Below are 14,321 nucleotides of genomic sequence, written 5' to 3'. Positions count from 1 at the left end.
GATCCGGCCATCCGCCGCCGGAGTCCCTTCTCCTGTGGTCACTGTCGGCGCTCTGCCCCAGGAGCATCCGAAAACTAGGGAGTCCTCGGTGTCCCCTCGGTGCCCGGTGCTGATCCTTAGCGATACCAGCATCACTAAGGTCCAGTAGGGAGGTGTTGACATCTGAAAGGCAAGAAGAACATGACCTTGCCTTGAGAGACCTCTCCAGGCTCGGCCCACTTACATGTTCCAAACACAAAATTGCTGTACCCAACCGTCACTGCCTTACCTAAACACATATACTCACAACACAAAGTAACAAAACAGGAAGGGAAAATATACACACCGCCATCCGTCCCCGGGTGGCCAGGCTATATCCTCTCACTGTACAGGCGTCGTCGACCACTCGGCTGACCGTACCCTGGGGACCAGGATGCCCTCCGCTGAGGGGCTCATATGGTCCCCCTTAATGAGTCTTGTGCTGCCCTCCAAGGCCCTCCCGAGCCCCGGATCGGTCTGGAGCGGGAGGCTAAGTAAACAGGGGACCACAGCGCCCTGGGCTGTGGCACTCTGTTACTCCTCCTTACTGTCGGTGCAGAGTCCCACGTTATGGGCTGCAATGCCATCTCCTCCAACTCTTGGGCTAGCCGCAGCTGATCCACCATGGGAGGTTCAGCTTCCCCTTGAATCTTGCTAATGGTAGAGCCTTTCTCCCTACTTCTGTTAGTGGGCTGCGAACCTCTACCCAGTGGTGGGATAGCCTTACAGGAGCAGTGAACCAACCCTGGCTGTAGAGCTTCGAGGCCCGCTACCTCCTCCGGAGCCTCCAAATCCACCGGGGCCTGTTCTTCTCCCAGTGCCTGATTCCCTTCCCTTGCTCGTCCCCTCTGTTTTTTTACCTCTTTTGGGGTCAAACAATTTACACTGATTAACGTGATACCACTTCACCCGGCGAGGCAGTCGAACACAGACCATAGGGCTAGCCTTGTCGACTATGCTGTATGGTCCCATATATAATGCTTCAAAAACCCCGACCCGAGCATAGTTCCTCACCATGACCTGGTCCCCTATCTCCCATTCATGGTGTTTGCTGGGTTCTCGCAGCAATCGGTTACTCTGATGCTGTCTGCCCATGTTACTAGCAGCCTGCCAGTGAATTTGTTTGAGGTGTTCAAACAGGTTCCTGACAAACCGGTCCCGGTTCACCTCTCGGAGCTGCCCTTCGGTGAGAACCGGCGCCAACACATGCACTGGGGTTCTCATGATCCGGCCAGTCATCAGCTCATGGGGTGAGTACCCTGTGCTCTTTGACTGACTGGCCCGGATTCCCATGAGGACCAACGGTAAGACCTCCACCCACTTGTTCGGTGAGTCTCCCGTCTCCTAGCGCAGCCTTTCCTTTAGGGTCCGGTTCAGGCGTTCTACGGGGCCTGAGGACTGAGGGTTGAAGGCGACATGCCATTTGGCTCTTATCCCCAGCACCTTTAGGGTGGCCTGCATCACCTGGCTGGTGAAGTGGCTTCCCCGGTCGGACTCCACGATTTGAGGTAGACCCCACCGAGAGAACACCTCCCTCACCAGGATTTTTGCAGTCCCCACCACGGTAGCTGTTCGGCAAGGGAAGGCTTCCACCCACTTGGAAAACACATCCACCAGGACGAGGCAGTATTTATAACCTCCCTGGGCGGCAGGTAGGGGTCCGATGCAGTCGATCTGGATCGACTGCCATGGTCCCTCTACCCGCCTGACGTGTCCCATAGACGCCTTCCTTTTCTGAGGGTCTGGGTTGTTTGCAGCGCAAACCAGACAGCCCGCACAGAAGTTGCAGACGTCTTCCCGGAGGTCTGGCCACCACCCTGCCTTTTCTACCCGTTGCCAGGTAGATTCCGGCCCAGGGTGAACCGCACCTGGACCCTCATGGGCCAGCTGAAGGAATTCCCTCCGGTGTTGTGGCGGCACTACCCATTTGTCCCCTTTAAACAACATGCCTTCCCACACAGCAATATCTACAGCACTGTATGGGCCCTCCGCATTTTCCCCCCTTTTTATAGCAGCCAAGGCAGCCTTCAAGATCGGTTCCTGCATCTGGACTACTTTAAGGTCCGGGGCCGCAGCCGCCCCTTCGCTCCCTTGTGTCCCTGGCTTGCTTCTTGCTGCTGCTATCCTGCCTGCCTCGTATGGGTCCCATAGGCGACCTGTATGAGCACCTTCCCTTGCCAGCAGGTCTGTCTGCTGGTTACCTTCCCCCCGTGGCTCAGTTTTGGAGTGGACCTTTACCTTATGGATATATACATCCCCGGTTTATCCCATTGCAGCCACGATCTTTTCTAGCAGGGGTTTGGTCACAAGGGGCTTCCCATCCGCAGAGGTGTACCCCCGGCGTGACCAAATCGCCAGATACTCTGTACACGAATTGCAAGTGAACATGCTGTCCGAGCAAATCGTGTATGGGGTAGGGAATTCCTCGGGGTGTGTGACCACATACATCACCGCCGAGAGTTCCGCCTGCTGGGCACTCAGGGTGCATGGGAGTTTAAGAGCCAAGGCAATTCCTGCCTTGGGATCCCAAACTCCGCAGCCCGTGAGTCTTGTACCCGCGGACACTGAACTGGAGCCATCAACGTAGATCTCGCGGCCTGTGGGGTGTATCCCTGCCCGAAATCCAAAGTTAATGTCCCATACTCCCTCCACAGAGCATCGATGCGGCTGCCCTGAATAGATTAAATTTGCTGCGAGCCTGGGCTCGCAGAGGCCCTTGACATTTAAAGTCATTTGGGAGAGGAGGAGGGTCCAGCGAGTGATTCTAGCACTGCTCACTGTCCCGTCCTTAATCCTCCCGTCCAACAGCATCTGCGTCGGGGTATGATGGGTGAGGAGTGTAATGGGGGATATTCCGGTAAAGATCTGAGCTCTCTTTACTGCCCAGTGGGTGGCAAGCAAGTGCCTCTCACAATTGGAGTATCCCTTTTCTACCTCCGTGAGGACCCTGGAGGAGTACACCACTGGTCTCAGCTGACCGTTTCGCCCCTGGAGCAACACTGCACTTAAGCTGTCACCACTGGCTGCCACCTCCAGGAAGAATTCCTCCCCCCCATCAATTGCCTCTCGGGCTGGTGCTACCTGCAGGTCTCTCTTAAGACGGACAAATGCTGCCTCACAGCCCTCGTCCCATTCCCACTCGACCCCCTTGTGTAGGAGTCTGAGCAGAGGGACGGCAGTGGCTGCATAGTCCTCGATGAAGTCCCTACGGTAGCCAGTGATTCCCAGGAAAGACCTTACCCCCGACACATCCCTAGGGACAGGGAGTTCCTGCACTTCCTTTCTTCTAGCCTCATCAATAGCCCTTTCTCCTGCCCTTATCGTCAGGCCCAGGAATTTTACTTCTCCTTGACCTATCTGGGCTTTCTTGGGGTTAACTTTAAAACCCCCTTCCTTCAGTAAGACCAGCAGTTCGGCCAGCAGTAGACCGTGTTCCTCACTGCTATTTGTGAACAACAACAGGTCGTCCACATACTGGACCAGCTGGTGTGGCTGGCTGAAGCCTTTTAAGCAGTTCGCCATGCATTGGTGAAAGATGCTGGGACTATTATGAAAGCCCTGTGGGAGGCAGCTCCACGTATACTGCTGTTCCCGGAAGGTGAAGGCAAACTTGTACTGGTCTTCCCTCTGTACAGGGATAGACCAGAACCCGTTGGATATGTCCAACACTGTGAACATAGTTGTGGATGCAGGGATTTCCCCTATCAGATCCGCAACCGCCGCTACTGTGGGGGCATAAGCTGGGATGTTTTTATTGAGCACCCTATAATCCACCGTAGCCCTCCAAGAATTGTCCGGTTTCCTTACCGGCCAAAGCGGGGAGTTGACATGGGTGGCTATGGGTCTCAAAACACCCTGCTCGACAAGCGAGCTTAAAGCTGTCTCCAAGTATGCTTCTGCCTCTCGGGGAAAGCCATACTGCTTTTGCGGGCAGGACATGGGATCCCCATCTATTCTAACCTCCACTCCTGTGACTCTCCCACAATCGTGTTTATGGGTGGCAAATGCTGCAAGATTTGCTTGCACATAGGCCCGGTACTCGGCCGGGGTGTTACCGACCAGAACCTCCAGGTCGTAACCCCCTTTTGGCTTCATTGTACATAGAGTCCCTTTTCCCTGTTTCTTATCAATAACAATGACTTCTCCCTCTGCTCCTGTGCCCACTGTGCCCCATAGACAGTGATTCCTCAAGACTTCTAGGATCTGGCGAGCGATGATGAAATCAGCCCCCAAGATCCCTTTTTCTACCTGCTCCCAGTTCATCAGGACGCACTTCCATTGTGTTTGGAGTGCTCCTAAACGAACTGCAAGCGGGACTGAGAAAAACCCAGCCTTCTCATTTCCTGTGAACCCAACTAGTTGATACGGCACTCCGTTTGATAGAGGTGAGGTTGCGGGGTCCTCCGAATGGACTATCGTGCTGGAAGCACCAGTGTCCAAAACGTAAGTACCCAATACACCCTCAACCTCCATCTTGACCCAGGGTCGTCCCCAGGGGTCGTATTCTAGTGGGCACAGGTACACAGGCTGGGTCTGGGCTAGTCATGGCCTCTGTACTGGCAGGTTGCTGGTGCTTCCCTGCCTGTTGCCGTGGCTACCTTCCCAGTCCCCTCCAGCGCTGTCCTCACTGCAGCTACTATCTCGTCAAGGGATGGTGAGGAGCTCGCTCCACTTCCCCCACTCTGGGCGGCTCCTGAAGGACTTCTCCCCCCCTATCTCTTTTAAAATGCCCAGCTTTCCCGCACCCGTAGCACACACCCTCCTTATCAGACGAGCGGCCACCCTCCTGGTGCCATTCCTTTTTGGGAATCGAGTTGGGTTTTACTTCATTTACCGACCTTTGGAGATTTTCTCCTCCTCCCCTCCTCCATTCCGTTGGACCAGTGCCAGTTGCCTGACCACTGCTTCCTCGGTGAGGTTGGGGTCCTGGGAATCGAACCACAGTTCTGCCCTGGCCTTGAGCCGGGGCAAGCAGTTTGCCACCAGCATCCTCAGCCAGCGGCCAGTCTGTACCGCGGAAAGATTCGCCCGGTCGAGGAGCTCCCCACAGGCTGCGTGGTATACCACCCACAGCCTGTCCGCAAACACCTGCGGGGTTTCCCCTGTGAGCTGCCTTGTCCTTTCGACCCGTTCGAAAGGACTGCCGTCATCGAAGCCCATAGCCTCAAGAATGGCCCTCTGGACCTCAATAAATGTGCGCTGCCCACTCCTGCATTCTGCCGGTAGGGCCTGGTACAATTTGCTGTCCAGAGAGAAGAGCAGCAGCTTGGCTGTCTCTTCCTCGTCGCACCCATTAATTTCCCCTGCCTGCATCACCTCCATGAAGTGGATAGATGGATCCCCGCTGCGAGTGAGTTTGGCCAATTGTCCACCATGGCCCTGAGTGATTGAACTCCATGGGGAATAATAGTCGTTCTCCAGCGCTCCCCGACCTTGGCCACCTTCCTGTGGAGGACCGTACTTGCGCTGCCTGACCGGGCACACCCGCCCTGGTTCAGGATCTTTCTGCGCTGGTCCCTCTACCTCCGGCTGTCCCACCATACCCGGTGCAGCAGACAGTGCCTGGTCGCCTGATCCAGCCCTTAACTGACCCTCGGCTGGAGCCTCACATCCCTGCTGCCGAGCGGGACACATTGGTCCTGCCCCCAGCCCTGGGTATGCTACTACCTGCGTGCCCCGCTCCTCCTGGTACCCCACCGGACAAATCTCCGGTGCCTCAGGAGGTGGTCGGGCACCTCTTGCCTTTGGATTCTCCTCTACCCCCCAATACTCTCCTTTGTCCCCTGTGGACCCTCCAGGTCCTGTCAGGGCAACCATCCCCTTTGCCTGGGATAGAGTGTGGGTGAGAGTTTTTATCCTCTCCTGGCAGGGACCGTGATCTGCAAACTCACTGCTACGGGCCACTTTATAGGCTGCCTGTACGTCTTTTAATTTATTCTCTAGTTTCCAAATTAACTGGGTGTATCGAGAGTTCTGTTCCCGGAGGGACCCCTCACTACCCTTGGCCTCAGTGACCTGACACTGAAGATAGTCCCGGCTATTTCGGAAGGTCTCCCCCAACTGCCGGTTCCTTTGCTGCTCCCCAGCTAATTCGGCCAGCAGGTTGTCCTTAACCGCAGCCCGGGTAGCAGAGAGCTCCTCTGATTTCTGAAGACTCTGTTCCACGTCCTTCACCCGCTGGTCGAGCTTTCGGACTTGGCGGGTGAAGCAGATAAGCCAGATGGCCTTTTCCACCCTGTGGTTGTGGTCCTTCCCTGCTGTCCACTGAGCAGCAGCATCCACTGGGCACTCTGCCCGAGTGAGGGCTTGCACCCAAGGTTTGGTGAGGTTCTCCTTGCCCAAAATGTATGAGGAAATTCTCTCCTCCAGTTTAGTTTCCTCTCTTATCACCTCATCTGTTATATTAACATCTCCTGTTTGCTTGTGTCCTGCCGCGGTCACCATGTTTTGCAAGGGGTTCTCGGGGCGTGCTGTTGTGCCTTGGGTGTGTCTCTCTGGGCTTCTGTCCTCACAGCTTATGCCTGGCCTGTGAGGTACCCTGAGTGCTGCAAGAGCACCCTTGGAGAGACTGTGTCCACAGCTTATGAAGGGGGTTTTGAGACTCGTGCGTCCCCACAGCTTATGCCTGGCCTGTGAGGCACCTGTGAGTGTCAAACACTCCTAACCCCTTCTTCCCTAGCCAGTGACACACAGTGAGCATTTTCGAGGCGCTCCTAGCTTCCCTTACACTGTTCTGACATAAGACTCACGATCAGGAGATGTAATACAATAGAACTGAGACAAGGTGATTCCAAGAGGAACTTAGGATTCCAATTTATTTGACAAGGTGTATCTCAACAATCAGCAATACACCAACAAAACAATCTCCCTAAATCCCACTAAACGGACACAACGAAAATTTTTACACAAGTTTAGCAGTACAATGCCCAACCTCCCACCATTCCTGGCCTAACTGAGTTGGGAGTTCTGGGGACCAGAGGTTATACTCACGACTGTGCCTTTTGCAGTCCGGTGGTTTGTTTCTTCTATCTTTGGTGTCTTCGGACACTGGTTTTACTTCAGTATCGAGAGGCTTGCTGGTTGTTGGATCACGAGAGCAGAGCAGAACACACACTGGGTCAGAAACCCCTTTTTATAGCCAGATTATCCAGTCCGCCTCCCGTGCTGAAATCGATCCTTCCCGTTGATGGGCTTTGCGATTTTGAAAAATGCAGCAGTTTTAGATTATTGCGGGTTTTTTCCACTGATGTTAACCTACTCAAGGTTTGAGTAGGTGTTGATTGTGTTGGCCTCCTGTAGCCATTGTGTAGGCCCTTGGTTTGTTTTGGGCTCCCTAGTTTTCTGAAGGTCTGCATAATTTCCCTCCACAGTGTAAACATAGGGAAGACAATAGCCCGATAATGGCGCTGAGTCAGTCCCACAGTTTTCGGGCAAGTGCTTTCCCATTGGCTTGAAAGCCCCATGCTTCGGGCTGACTCTGTCCCACCATTGGCCCTCCAGTGTCCTCCCCCGTCCAATCAGTGCTCTGCCAAGGTCAAATCGTCTCGGTTTCAATTCACATTGCGGCACAGACAGATCCCACAGCTCTTTTCCTTCTGGGTAAAATGAGGGGGTTTTCGTCCTCCCCTACAAATGGGAGGGAAGCTGGCGCCCAGCCCTCCAATCAGTGGGTAGATAAAGGGCGCTCTCGTGGACAGGTGGGCCGGGACCCTGGAGGCAAGCAAGTTGGGTTGTGCTGGAAGTATTTTGCTCTTATCTCCAGTGTCCATTCCCATTACTGAGGCAAGTCTCTCACATTTCTTCCATTTTTCTATTTTTTAAGAAACCCGTTTACACCCCAGCCGCACAAATGTGGATCTTTAGTTCCTTTCTTCATTGTTTTATATTTTTACATATGTAGATTATACATATGGAGAAAGGGGTTGCAGTTGGTTCTCGTCCGTCCATAGAAGCCTGAATCCAAAAAACACTTTACTTACCAAGATAAATCCTGGAAAAGCCACTGGCTGAGTAGTCGGTCACGAGGTTGTCTGCGCTGGAACCGACTGCTGCCAATGAAACAAAGCAGTTGTGCAGCTGGTACTTGTCCATCCGTAGAAGCTGAAATCAAAAACACTTTACTCACCAAGATAAATCCCGATGAATTTCACTGCAGTAGTAAGGACATGACGTTCAATCGCTCCGCCCACCACATGGCAATGGAGGTCTGTGCACATGCACAAGGGGTATCTGACACTATTCCAATCACACAGGGGAGCAGGGCGGAGACTACTGACAGAAAACCAATGGGGAAACGAGGACTGTGTGACAAACCAACTTGTGGACCCCTGACCCAGCCCATGTGACCCCAGCAGCCAATCACAGGAGGCAGTAACGTCATCCCTGCTTCAAGTTTAACATAACAGAAATGACCTTCCTTCTGTGTATATTATTTTTCTAAAATCGCTGCAGACACATCCAGTCACAAACCCAGGCCACACAACATTCTTTTACCGTTTTGCTCGATGTTATTGTCCATGCCAGGGTCAGAATGATGTGCAGGGAAATGAACCAATGAGCGGACAGTTTGTTTTACAAACTCGCCAATCGGAGGGGAGCTGGCGGCTAGCAACATCTTTTGACCATTTCGCGGGAATTTACAATTTGCACACGCGCAAATATTTTTGGAAATATCACATTTTGCCTATTTTTACACCTGTGTGGAAGTTTTGGCAATCTTGTGCATTCACAAATGTGGCACGGGTGATGATGTAAGGAACTGGAAGTGGGCATTGTGCAGCTTCCGGCTCATTGGCAGCAGTCACTCTGTTACAGGGGTTTTATCCCCCGGATATTGTTCGATATACCAGAACCTTTAAATGAAGCAAACATTCAGGACCCAGCTCAAGTAGAAGCCGACACAATCTACTGGGAAGCGTCAGCTCCTTATTTGTCCCCGTGCAGCACTGTGCTGTCCATACAGTGCTGGTTTTACAACTTGCTGCGGAGCCTCGGGGGGAGGGGGTGTGGTGTAAAATGTCCCCCCTGACTTTTGGGGGTGCGCTGCTTCTTTAAATTTCAGCACGTGGGCCTGCCCAGGACCTCCAGAGCGCTGCACAGCCACACAGATTAACAGGACCATTGGTGGGGTGTGGGGTCTGACCGAACCTGAAATCTGGGAGCACACCGGGAATGTTCCCAGAACAACATTCCAGTGTTTCTGTTGGCACAGTGGTCTGCTGCCTTATGTTTGGGAGCTTTAAGAGGCCATGGGGATTCAAGGGAGGCAGACGAGTAAATCTGAGAGCTGGCATTGATCTGAAATGCTGCCAGCTCAGCTGTACCTGCAATAGAGTCCCCTACACTGCACGGCTGATGGGGACACTGTGTGTGGTGATGGGGACACTGTGTGTGGTGATGGGGATATTGTGTGTGGTGATGGGGATATTGTGTGTGATGATGGGGACACTGTGTGTGGTGATGGGGACACTGTGTGTGGTGATGGGGATATTGTGTGTGGTGATGGGGACAGTGTGTGTAGTGATGGGGACACTGTGTGTGGTGATGGGGACACTGTGTGTGGTGATGGGGATATTGTGTGTGGTGATGGGGATACTGTGTGTGGTGATGGGGATATTGTGTGTGATGATGGGGACACTGTGTGTGGTGATGGGGATATTGTGTGTGGTGATGGGGATATTGTGTGTGGTGATGGGGATACTGTGTGTGGTGATGGGGATATTGTGTGTGATGATGGGGACACTGTGTGTGGTGATGGGGATATTGTGTGTGGTGATGGGGATACTGTGTGTGGTGATGGGGATATTGTGTGTGATGATGGGGACACTGTGTGTGGTGATGGGGATATTGTGTGTGGTGATGGGGATACTGTGTGTGGTGATGGGGATACTGTGTGTGGTGATGGGGACACTGTGTGTGGTGATGGGGATATTGTGTGTGGTGATGGGGATACTGTGTGTGGTGATGGGGATATTGTGTGTGATGATGGGGACACTGTGTGTGGTGATGGGGATATTGTGTGTGGTGATGGGGATACTGTGTGTGGTGATGGGGATATTGTGTATGGTGATGGGGACACTGTATGTGGTGATGGGGACACTGTGTGTGGTGATGGGGACACTGTGTGTGGTGATGGGGACACTGTGTGTGGTGATGGGGATACTGTGTGTGGTGATGGGGACACTGTGTGGTGATGGGGATATTGTGTGTGGTGATGGGGACACTGTGTGTGGTGATGGGGATATTGTGTGTGGTGATGGGGATATTGTGTGTGGTGATGGGGACACTGTGTGTGGTGATGGGGACACTGTGTGTGGTGATGGGGACACTGTGTGTAGTGATGGGGACACTGTGTGTGGTGATGGGAGCACTGTATGTGGTGATGGGGACACTGTGTGTGGTGATGGGGATACTGTGTGTGGTGATGTGGATACTTACTGTGTGTGGTGATGGGGATACTTACTGTGTGTGGTGATGGGGACACTGTATGTGGTGATGGGGACACTGTGTGTGGTGATGGGGATACTGTGTGTGGTGATGGGGATACTTACCGTGTGTGGTGATGGGGACACTGTGTGTGGTGATGGGGACACTGTGTGTGGTGATGGGGACACTGTGTGTGGTGATGGGGACACTGTATGTGGTGATGGGGACACTGTGTATGGTGATGGGGACAGTGTGTGTGGTGATGGGGATATGTGTGTGGTGATGGGACACTGTGTGTGGTGATGGGGACACTGTGTGTGGTGATGGGGACACTGTGTGTGGTGATGGGGACACTGTGTGGTGATGGGGACACTGTGTGTGGTGATGGGGACACTGTGTGTGGTGATGGGGACACCTTGTGGTGATGGGGACACTGTGTGTGGTGATGGGGACACTGTGTGTGGTGATGGGGACACTGTGTGTGGTGATGGGGACACTGTGTATGGTTGATTGCAGCTGGTAATTGAGGCTTTCGGGGAGTTCCTTTTGTAGCCAAGATCGAGGGTTGATTGAGCACAGGCCCTCGGCTCGATCCAAAGCAGTTTCAGCGTCGGAGGGACCCGGCCGACACTTGTGCAAACGGCCTGAGAAACTGCACCGACATTTGTGCAAATGTTTTCACCCGGGCGCACGGAGTGACATTGCGAACAGGTAGCCGCGCATGCACAGAACGCCTCTGTGTCCATTGGCAACAGTATCTCCGATTAATCAAAGTGGCTTTCCCCACTCACTGCCCCTCCCCCACTCACTGCCCTCCCCCACTCACCCCTCCCCCACACACTGTCCCTCCCCCACTCACCCCTCCCCCACTCACCCCTCCGCCATTCACCGCCCCTCCCACACGCACCACCCCTCCCCCACGCACTGTCCCTCCCCCACTCACCCCTCCCCCACTCACCCCTCACCCACTCACCCCTCACCCACTCACCCCTCCCCCACACATCCCTCACCCACTCACCCCTCCGCCATTCACCACCCTTCCCACACGCACCACCCCTCCCCCACTCACTGCCCCTTCCCAACTCACTGCCCCTCCCCCACTCACCCCTCCCCCACTCACCCCTCACCCACTCACCCCTCCCCCACACATCCCTCCCCACTCACCCCTCCCCCATTCACCGCCCCTCCCACATGCACCACCCCTCCCCCACTCACCACCCCTCACTCACTCACTGCCCCTCACTCACTCACCGCCCCTCCCTCACTCACTCCTCCCCCATTCACCACCCCTCCCTCACTCACCACCCCTCCCCCACTCACCCCTCCCACACGCACCGCCCCTCCCCCACTCACCCCTCCCCAATTCACCGCCCCTCCCACACGCACCACCCCTCCCCCACTCACCACCCATCACTCAATCACTGCCCCTCCCTCACTCACCGCCCCTCCCTCACTCACCCCTCCCCCATTCACCGCCCCTCCCCCACTCACCCCTCCCCAATTCACCGCCCCTCCCACACGCACCACCCCTCCCCCACTCACCACCCATCACTCAATCACTGCCCCTCCCTCACTCACCAGCCCTCCCCCACTCACCCCTCCCACACGCACCGCCCCTCCCTCACTCACCCCTCCCCCATTCACCACCCCTCCCTCACTCACCACCCCTCCCCCACTCACCCCTCCCACACGCACCGCCCATCCCTCACTCACCCCTCCCCCATTCACCGCCCCTCCCACACGCACCGCCCCTCCCTCACTCACCCCTCCCCCATTCACCGCCCCTCCCACACGCACCGCCCCTCCCTCACTCACCCCTCCCCCATTCACCACCCCTCCCTCGCTCACCGCCCCTCCACCACTCACCACCCCTCCCTCACTCACCCCTCCCCCATTCACCACCCCTCCCTCACTCACCACCCCTCCCCCACTCACCCCTCACTCACGCACCGCCCCTCCACCACTCACCACCCCTCCCTCACTCACCACCACAACCTCTGGTGGCCAATCTGATCACATATGTTTCTCTCTGGTGGGGTGAGGTTAAAATTAACCCCTTCCCATAAAAGATGAGTTGCCATTAAGGAAGTGCATCTCTTTAAATTTGGGCTGCAGACAACTTTCTGGCCTTACACGTTACACCAGCTATTGTCACAACCCCAGAACGATGTCAGGATCTTATGGTAATTATTGAAATGTGCTGTCACTGCAAACTGTGGACAATCGGCTCAATGCCCCTTTAACCAGCTTTGCTCTAACAGCTCACCGTTCCCTCCCCCACTTCATCAGTGTCACAAAATGGCCGACTGCAGAGTGCAGGATACGGGGAAATGAATCAACATTTACACAGAGCTGGAGATTGCATTTGGGGCAATAACTTTTGAAGCAGGAAAAATGTATTGCCAGGCGAAAATGATTTGCTGCTCCTTCAGCTTTAGTGCTCCAAGAGGGAAGTGGAACACTAAAACAAGTGCTACCTCTTCCCTTCGAGAGCGAAAGTGTGTGAGAGGTGTGGGAGCGGCCGAGTGCTGAGCAATGTTCAGTGCAGCACTGCCATCTTTACAGGCCCCTTCCCTCACTTACAGGGTCGGGCCAATGATGGGTTCCATCAATATTGATGCTGTGTCTGTCGGGACACGGGATCTGTGCTATGCACATAGCAGCCTCAAGCACTCTCAGAGATTGCAGAGCTGAGAAATCGCAGGTTCACAAGAAATCAGGAGGCACCAGTCTGAGGAGAGATATGAAGTTTGCCTTACCTGACCACCACTGCCTTTAAATATCGCTCCCCAAGCGGCCGGCCGAGGTGACAATGCCTCCTGCAGCTGCTGTGGTTGAGGCCCGGTGATGTTGCAGGGTGCGGGAGCGAGTATCACATCCAGGGCACTGACAGGGCGCTGCTCACCGGATAACGGCACAATCTACTGGGCACAAGAGGGCGAGGCATTAAGTGTTAGCGCCAGCGCAAAACCGCCAGGGAATTTCACAGGCTTCGGTGAAATCGCCTCGCTCGGCCGGTAACCCATTAGTGCCCCGTTACCGCCCCCACAGGTGCTAATGGGAGGTGCAAACCAGGCGAATTTTACCCCCATAGAATTTACAGCACAGAAACGGGCCATTCAGCCCATCAGATGCCGGTGTTTATGCTCCGTACAGTGACTGCAATGAGAGCGAGATCAGGCGGGGTGTGAAACCAGCGCGGCACCAGATCCCCTCAGTTTTCCGACGGGCGGCTTAGATTAGAATTGCCCCCCACCCCCCACAATGCATCTCAGGTCTGTGCTTAAACCCAGCCAGCCTCAAACAGCCTGCAGTCCTTATATGGGCTCTCAACCTTGGCCTTGCATCAGCCTCCACATTATAACTGAGGAGCTTGTCACATGACATCACAGTGATAACCATGGCAACCCAGAGGGAGGTGGGTTTCACCAGCAGCTGAAGTGCAGATGCTGAAAAGCTCTCGACAGGTAAGGGGCAGGTTGGTTTAAAGCTTACCAAAGTCTTGAGAATCTCTGGAGATCAGTTGTTCATGCAACTTAGTTTTGAATCTCATCAGGATCTGTGGAGCTTAGAACCATTTGTTTCCGGAACTCAGTTTGTAAATTGATCCGAATCTGTGGAGATCAAAAAGGGTTTGTTCACAGAATTCAGTTCTTAAATTTCATCAAATTATAACCGAAGAGATAATTCTTCTTCAGAATATCAGGGAAAAGTCTTCAAGGAGACAAACAATGACTTCAGGCTGTGAGTAAACTAAAGAAGGAATCCTTAAAATTAAGGAAAATGCAAAGATGTTCTATAAATAGATTAAGAGTAAGAGGGTAACTAAAGAAAGGGTCGGGCCTATTAGAAACCATGAGGGTAATCTTTGTGTTGAG

The 14,321-nt window shown here is 54.1% G+C and overlaps 1 long non-coding RNA gene across 1 annotated transcript; it reads right to left on the bottom strand.

Moving 5' to 3' along the window:
- Positions 1-8,039: 8,039 nt before the first annotated feature.
- LOC139257288 (uncharacterized) lies at positions 8,040-14,026 on the bottom strand. The gene is made up of 3 exons (XR_011592239.1): positions 13,939-14,026; positions 13,203-13,364; positions 8,040-8,118 (listed from the first exon to the last, which is right to left on the bottom strand). It is a non-coding gene; the product is annotated as an uncharacterized lncRNA (long non-coding RNA).
- Between the last annotated feature and the right edge of the window lie 295 nt (positions 14,027-14,321).

The sequence above is a fragment of the Pristiophorus japonicus genome, unplaced genomic scaffold (genome assembly GCF_044704955.1).
Source record: "Pristiophorus japonicus isolate sPriJap1 unplaced genomic scaffold, sPriJap1.hap1 HAP1_SCAFFOLD_814, whole genome shotgun sequence".
Classification (NCBI taxonomy): Eukaryota; Metazoa; Chordata; class Chondrichthyes; family Pristiophoridae; genus Pristiophorus; species Pristiophorus japonicus.
The sequence above is the reverse complement of the archived record's forward strand: the minus strand, read 5'-3'. Positions and strand labels throughout refer to the sequence as shown.